Raw genomic sequence first — 7295 nt, forward strand, 5'->3', positions numbered from 1 at the left:
ACTTTCGTGCTTGCATAGGGAATCACAAACCTTAACACCAATATTCTTACTAAAGCATAATTACTCATCAACATAACTCACATATCACATCATCATATCTCAAAACTATTACTAAGAATCAAGTTTATTTTGTCCACTGCTCTTCATGAAAGTTTTTTTATATCGTTCTTGCATATCTATCACTTTGGGACTAATTTTCATATGTTGCTTTTCACAATCTCAAACAAATATAAGTGAAGATCATGAGCATAATATTTCTTTCTCTCAAATTAATTTAAGTGAAGCAAGAGAGAATTTCTTGAAAATTTTACTAACTCTCAAATAAATCCAAGTGAAGCAAGAGAGCATTTCTTTAAAAATACTAAAGCACACCATGCTCAAAAAGAATATAAGTGAAGCACTAGAGCAAGTCCAAAGCTCATAAAAATTGAAGTGAAGCATAGAGAGAAATTATAACAAGTCATGACATAATTTTGGCACTCTCAAATAGGTGTGTCCAGCAAGGAACCAAGACTAAAAACACAAAATAAAACAAGCAAAGACTCCTATCATACAAGACGCTCCAAGCAAAACACATAGTATGTGACGAATAAAAATATAGCTTCGAGTAAAATACCGATGGTCGTTAGAAGAAAGAGGGGATGCCACTCGGGGCATCCCCAAGCTTAGTTGCTTGCTTCTTTTGGATAATAGCTTGGGATGCCGGGGCATCCCCAAGCTTAGGATCTTCTTACTCCTTATTCCTTCATAAGATAACTCAAAACTTGAAAACTTCAATCACACAAAACTCAATAAAACCTTCGTGAGATCAGTTAGTATAAGAAAATAAATCACTACTATAAGTATTATTGCAACCTATTCATATTTTGTTTTTGTATCTACTGTATTCCAACTTTTCCATGGCAAAAACTCATCGAAGAAAACCATAGAGCCATCAAAACAAGCACAGAACGCAAAGAAAACAGAATCTGTCAAAAATAGAACAGTCTGTAGCAATCTGGATATTTTGAATACTTCTGAAACTCCAAAAATTCTAAAAAATTAGGAAGACCTGAGAAATTTGTATATTATTCTTCTGCAAAAAGAATCAGGGCAAAAGCACTTTTCTGTGATTTATGAAAATTATTTTCGTGAGTGCGTAAGTTTCTGTTTTTCCAGCAAGATCAAACAACTATTACAGAAGAAGATCCTAAAGGCTTTGCTTGGCACAAACACTAATTAAAACACAAAAAACACAATCATAACAGTAGCATAATTGTGCAAACACTCAAGAACAGAAAGAAAAAAGAAAAAATAAATTTTATTCATTGGGTTGCCTCCCAACAAGCGCTATTGTTTCACGCCCCTAGCTAAGCATAAGATTTCAATGATGCTCGCATGAAAGATAGTAATTGAAACACGAAGAGAGCATCATGTAGCATGTGAAAACACATTTTAAGTCTAACATACTTCCTATGCATAGGCATTTTATAAGCAAAAAAATTGTCAAAACAAGTAAAGACTAGCATATGCAAGGAAGAAGCATAATACATAGACAATCTCAACATGAAGAGAGGTAATTTAGTAACATGAAAATTTCTACAAACATATTTCCCTCTCATAATAATTATATGTGGCATCATATTCAAATTCAACAATATAGATATCACATAACATATTCTCTATATGATCCACATGCATGCAAAGTTGACACTCTTCCAAAATAGTGGGATCATCAAATAAAGTCATGACCTCTCCAAACCCACTTTCATGAAAATTTTCATAATACTGAACACTCTCCAAATAAGTGGGAGTATTTTTAGCTAAAGTTGACGCTCTTCCAAACCCACTTTCAATATCATTGAAAACAATATTATCACTAACATATTCATCGTGAGGCTTAAATAAATTTTCAAGATCATAAGAGAATCACCCCAATCATGATCATTACAATAAGTAGTGGACATATCAAAATTAGCATCCCCAAGCTTGGGGTTTTGCATATTATTAGCACAATTGACATTGATAGAATTTATAATAACACCATTGGAATCATGCTTTTCATTCAAGGAACTATCGTGAATCACTTCATAAATTTCTTCTTCTAGCACTTCATCACAATTTTCAGATTCACGAATTTCAAGCAAAACTTCATAGAGATAATCAAGTATACTCAACTCACTAGCACTTGGTTCAACATAATCAGATCTTTTGAAAAGATTAGCAAGTGGATGAGGATCCATATCAATAAAAAATTTAGCAAGCAAAGATGCAAGCAAATAGAAGGCACATGGAAACACAAGCAAACATGAGATCTGACGAGAAAAGGGTAAACGGAAAAGAGGGAGAATAAAACGGCAAATTTTTGTCAAGTGGGGGAGAGGAAAATGAGAGGCAAATGGCAAATAATGTAAATTGCGAGGAGATGAGATTTGTGATTAGGAACCTGGTATATGTTGAAGATCCTCCCCGGTAACGGAGCCAAAAATTCCTTTTGATAGCGGCTTGAAGCTACGTCGGTATTTTCGCAAAGAGGAAGGGATGATGCAGCACAACGGCGGTAGGTATTTTCCTCAGATATGAAACCAAGGTTATCGAACCAGCAGGAGAACGAAGCAACACAACGTAAACAACACCTGCACATAAATAACAAATACTCGCAACCCGACGTGTAAAAGGGGTTGTCAATCCCTTTCGGGTAGCGGCGCCCCAAGATAGGCAAACATATGTGAATAAAATTGTAGTAGATTGATAGATCGAACGCCAAACAAAATAAATAAGAATAAATTGAAGCAAGGTATTGTTGTATTTTTGGTTTAATAGATCTGAAAATAACAGCAAAGGAAAATAGATCGCAAAGGCAAATAATATGAGAAAGAGACCCGGGGCCGTAGGTTTCACTAGTGGCTTCTCTCGAGAAAAATAGCAAACGGTGGGTGAACAAATTACTATTGGGCAATTGATAGAACTTCAAATAATACTGACGATATCCAGGCAATGATCATTATATAGGCATCATGTCCAAGATTAGTAGACCCAGTCCTGCCTGCATCTACTACTATTACTCCACACATCGACCGCTATCCAGCATGCATCTAGTGTATTAAGTACATGAGAAAACGGAGTAATGCAATAAGAATGATGACATGATGTAGACAAGATATATCTATGTAGAGATAGACCCCGTCGTTTTATCCTTAGTAGAAACGATACAGACGTGTCGGTTCCCCTTCTATCACTGGGATAAAGCATCGTAAGATCGAACCAACTACAAAGCACCTCTTCCCATTGCAAGATAAATAGATCAAGTTGGACAAACAAAACCCAAATATCGGAGAAGAAATACGAGGCTATAAGCAATCATGCATATAAGAGATCAGAGGAACTTAAATAACTTTCATGGATATAAAAAGATAGATCTGATCATAAACTCAAAGTTCATCGGATCCCAACAAACACACCGCAAAAAGAGCTACATCATATGGATCTCCAAGAGACCATTGTATTGAGAATCCAGCAAGAGAGAGGAAGCCATCTAGCTACTAACTACAGACCCGAAGGTCTACAAAGAACTACTCACGTATCATCGGAAAGGCACCAATGGAAGTGGTGAACCCCTCCGTGATGGTGTCTAGATTGGATCTGGTGGTTCTGGACTCTGCGGCGGCTGGAATTATTTTTCGTCGAATCCCCTAGGGTTTCTGGAATATTGGGGTATTTATAGAGCAAAGAGGCGGTCCGGGGGGCACCTGAGGTGGGCACAACCCACCGGGGCGCTCCTGGGCCTCCTGGCGCGCCCTGGTGGGTTGTGCTCCCCTCGGAGCACCCCCCAGGCGCAGCCTTGGCCCATTAGGTGTCTTCTGGTCCATAAAAAATCTCCGTAAAGTTTCGTTGCATTTGGACTCCGTTTGGTATTGATTTCTTGTGATGTAAAAAACATGCAGAAAACAACAACTGACATTTGGCACTATGTCAATAGGTTAGTACCAAAAACGATATAAAATGACTATAAAATGATTATAAAACATCCAAGATTGATAATATAACAGCATGGAACAATCAAAAGTTATAGATAAGTTGGAGACGTATCAAGTAGCTCCATGCAGAGCATTGTAGACATAGAAAATTTGCAAAATCCATATGACACTGAATGTGACAGACCCGTTGACTAAATTTCTCTCGCAAACAAAACATGATCACACCTTAGTACTCTTTGGGTGTTAATCACTTAGCGATGTGAACTAGATTATTGACTCTAGTAAACCCTTTTTGTGCTAGTCACATGGCGATGTGAACTAATCACATAAAGATGTGAACTATTGGTGTTAAATCACATGATGATGTGAACTAGATTATTGACTCTAGTGCAAGTGGGAGACTGAAGGAAATATGCCCTAGAGGCAATAATAAAGTTGTTATTTATATTTCCTTATGTCATGATAAATATCTATTATTCATGCTAGAATTGTATTACCCGGAAACTTGATACATGTGTGAATACGTAGACAAAACAAAGTGTCCCTAGTATGCCTCTACTAGACTAGCTCGTTAATCAAAGATGGTTAAGTTTCCTGCCATAGACATGTGTTGTCATTTGATGAACGGAATCACATCGTTAGGAGAATGATGCGATGGACAAGACCCATCTGTCAGCTTAGCATAATGATTGTTAAGTTTTATTGCTACTGCTTTCTTCATGACTTATACATATTCCTTTGACTATGAGATTATGCAAGGCCCGAATACCGGAGGAATACCTAGTGTGCTATCAAACGTCACAACGTAAAAGGGTGATTATAAAGATGCTATACAGGTATCTCCGAAGGTGTTTTGTTGGGTTGGCATAGATCGAGATTAGGATTTGTCACTCCGAGTATCGGAGAGGTATCTCTGGGCCCTCTCGGTAATGCACAACATAATAAGCCTTGCAAGCAATGTGACTAATGAGTTAGTTACGGGATGATGCATTACGGAACGAGTAAAGAGACTTGCCGGTAACAAGATTGAACTAGGTATGAGAATACCGACAATCGAATCTCGGGCAAGTAACATACCAATGACAAAGGGAATAACGTATGTTGTTATGCGGTTTGACCGATAAAGATCTTCGTAGAATATGTAGGAGCCAATATAAGCATCTAGGTTCTGCTATTGGTTATTGGCCGAAGATGTGTCTCGGTCATTGCTACCTCTTGAGCACTGCGTTGGTTTTCCCTTGAAGAGGAAAGGGTGATGCCGCAAAGTAGCATAAGTATTTCCCTCAGTTTTTGAGAACCAAGGTATCAATCCAGTAGGAGGCTACGCGCGAGTCCCTCGCACCTACACAAAACAAATAAATCCTCGCAACCAACGTGACAAGGGGTTGTCAATCCCTACACGGTCACTTACGAGAGTGAGATCTGATAGATATGATAGGATAATATTTTTGATATCTTTATGATAAAGATGCAAAGTAAAATAAAAGCAAAGTAAAAAAGCAACGGAAATAACTAAGTGTTGGAAGATTAATATGATAAAGATAGACCCGGGGGCCATAGGTTTCACTAGTGGCTTCTCTCGAGAGCATAAGTATTTTTCGGTGGGTGAACAAATTACTGTTGAGCAATTGACAGAATTGAGCATAGTTATGAGAATATCTAGGTATGATCATGTATATAGGCATCACGTCTGAGACAAGTATACCGACTCCTGCCTGCATCTGCTACTATTACTCCACTCATCGACCGCTATCCAGCATGCATCTAGAGTATTAAGTTCATAAAAACAGAGTAACGCCTTAAGCAAGATGACATGATGTAGAGGGATAAATTCATGCAATATGATAAAAACCCCATCTTGTTATCCTCGATGGCAACAATACAATACGTGCCTTGCTGCCCCTACTGTCACTGGGAAAGGACACCGCAAGATTGAACCCAAAGCTAAGCACTTCTCCCATTGCAAGAAAGATCAATCTAGTAGGCCAAACCAAACTGATAATTCGAAGAGACTTGCAAATATAACCAATCATACATAAAAGAATTCAGAGAAGATTCAAATATTGTTCATAGATAAACTTGATCATAAACCCACAATTCATCGGTCTCAACAAACACACCGCAAAAGAAGATTACATCGAATAGATCTCCACGAGAGAGGGGGAGAACATTGTATTGAGATCCAAAAAGAGAGAAGAAGCCATCTAGCTAATAACTATGGACCCGAAGGTCTGAGGTAAACTACTCACACTTCATCGAAGGGGCTATGGTGATGATGTAGAAGCCCTCCGTGATCGATGCCCCCTCCGGCGGAGCTCCGGAACAGGCCCCAAGATGGGATCTCGTGGGTACAGAAGGTTGCGGCGGTGGAATTAGGTTTTTGGCTCCGTATCTGATCGTTTGGGGGTACGTAGGTATATATAGAAGGAAGGAGTACGTCGGTGGAGCAACAGGGGGCCCAAGAGGGTGGAGGGCGCGCCCTGGGGGGTAGGCGCGCCCCCTACCTCGTGGCCTCCTCCTTTATTTCTTGACGTAGGGTCCAAGTCTCCTGGATCTTGTTTGTTCTGAAAATCAAGTTCCCTAAGGTTTCATTCCATTTGGACTCTGTTTGATATTCCTTTTCTGCGAAACTCTGAAATAGGCAAAAAACAGCAATTCTGGGCTAGGCCTCTGGTTAATAGGTTAGTCCCAAAAATAATATAAAAGTGAATAATAAAGCCCAACAATGTCCAAAACAGTAGATAATATAGCATCGAGCAATCAAAAATTATAGATACGTTGGAGACGTACCAGTCATGTCTACATAGTTCTCAAACCAGTAGGGTCCGCACGCTTAACGTTCGATGACGATTTGTATTATGAGTTATGTGTTTTGGTGACCGAAGTTTGTTCGGAGTCCCGGATGAGATCACGGACATGACAAGGAGTCTCAAAATGGTCGAGAGGTAAAGATTCATATATTGGAAGGTTATATTCGGACATCGGAATGGTTCCGAGTGATTCGGGTATTTTACCGGAGTACCGAGGGGTTACCGGAACCCCCAGGGGGAAATATGGGCCTGATGTCTACTACGCAACCTTCTTCTTGTAGACGTTGTTGGGCCTCCAAGTGCAGAGGTTTGTAGGACAGTAGCAAATTTCCCTCAAGTGGATGACCTAAGGTTTATCAATCCGTGGGAGGCATAGGTTGAAGATGGTCTCTCTCAAACAACCCCGCAACCAAATAACAAAGAGTCTCTTATGTCCCCAACACACCCAATACAATGGTAACTTGTATAGGTGCACTAGTTAGGCGAAGAGATGGTGATACAAGCGCACTATAGATAGTAGATATGGATT

Source organism: Aegilops tauschii, chromosome 5 (genome assembly GCF_002575655.3).
Source record: "Aegilops tauschii subsp. strangulata cultivar AL8/78 chromosome 5, Aet v6.0, whole genome shotgun sequence".
NCBI classification, from domain to species: Eukaryota; Viridiplantae; Streptophyta; class Magnoliopsida; order Poales; family Poaceae; genus Aegilops; species Aegilops tauschii.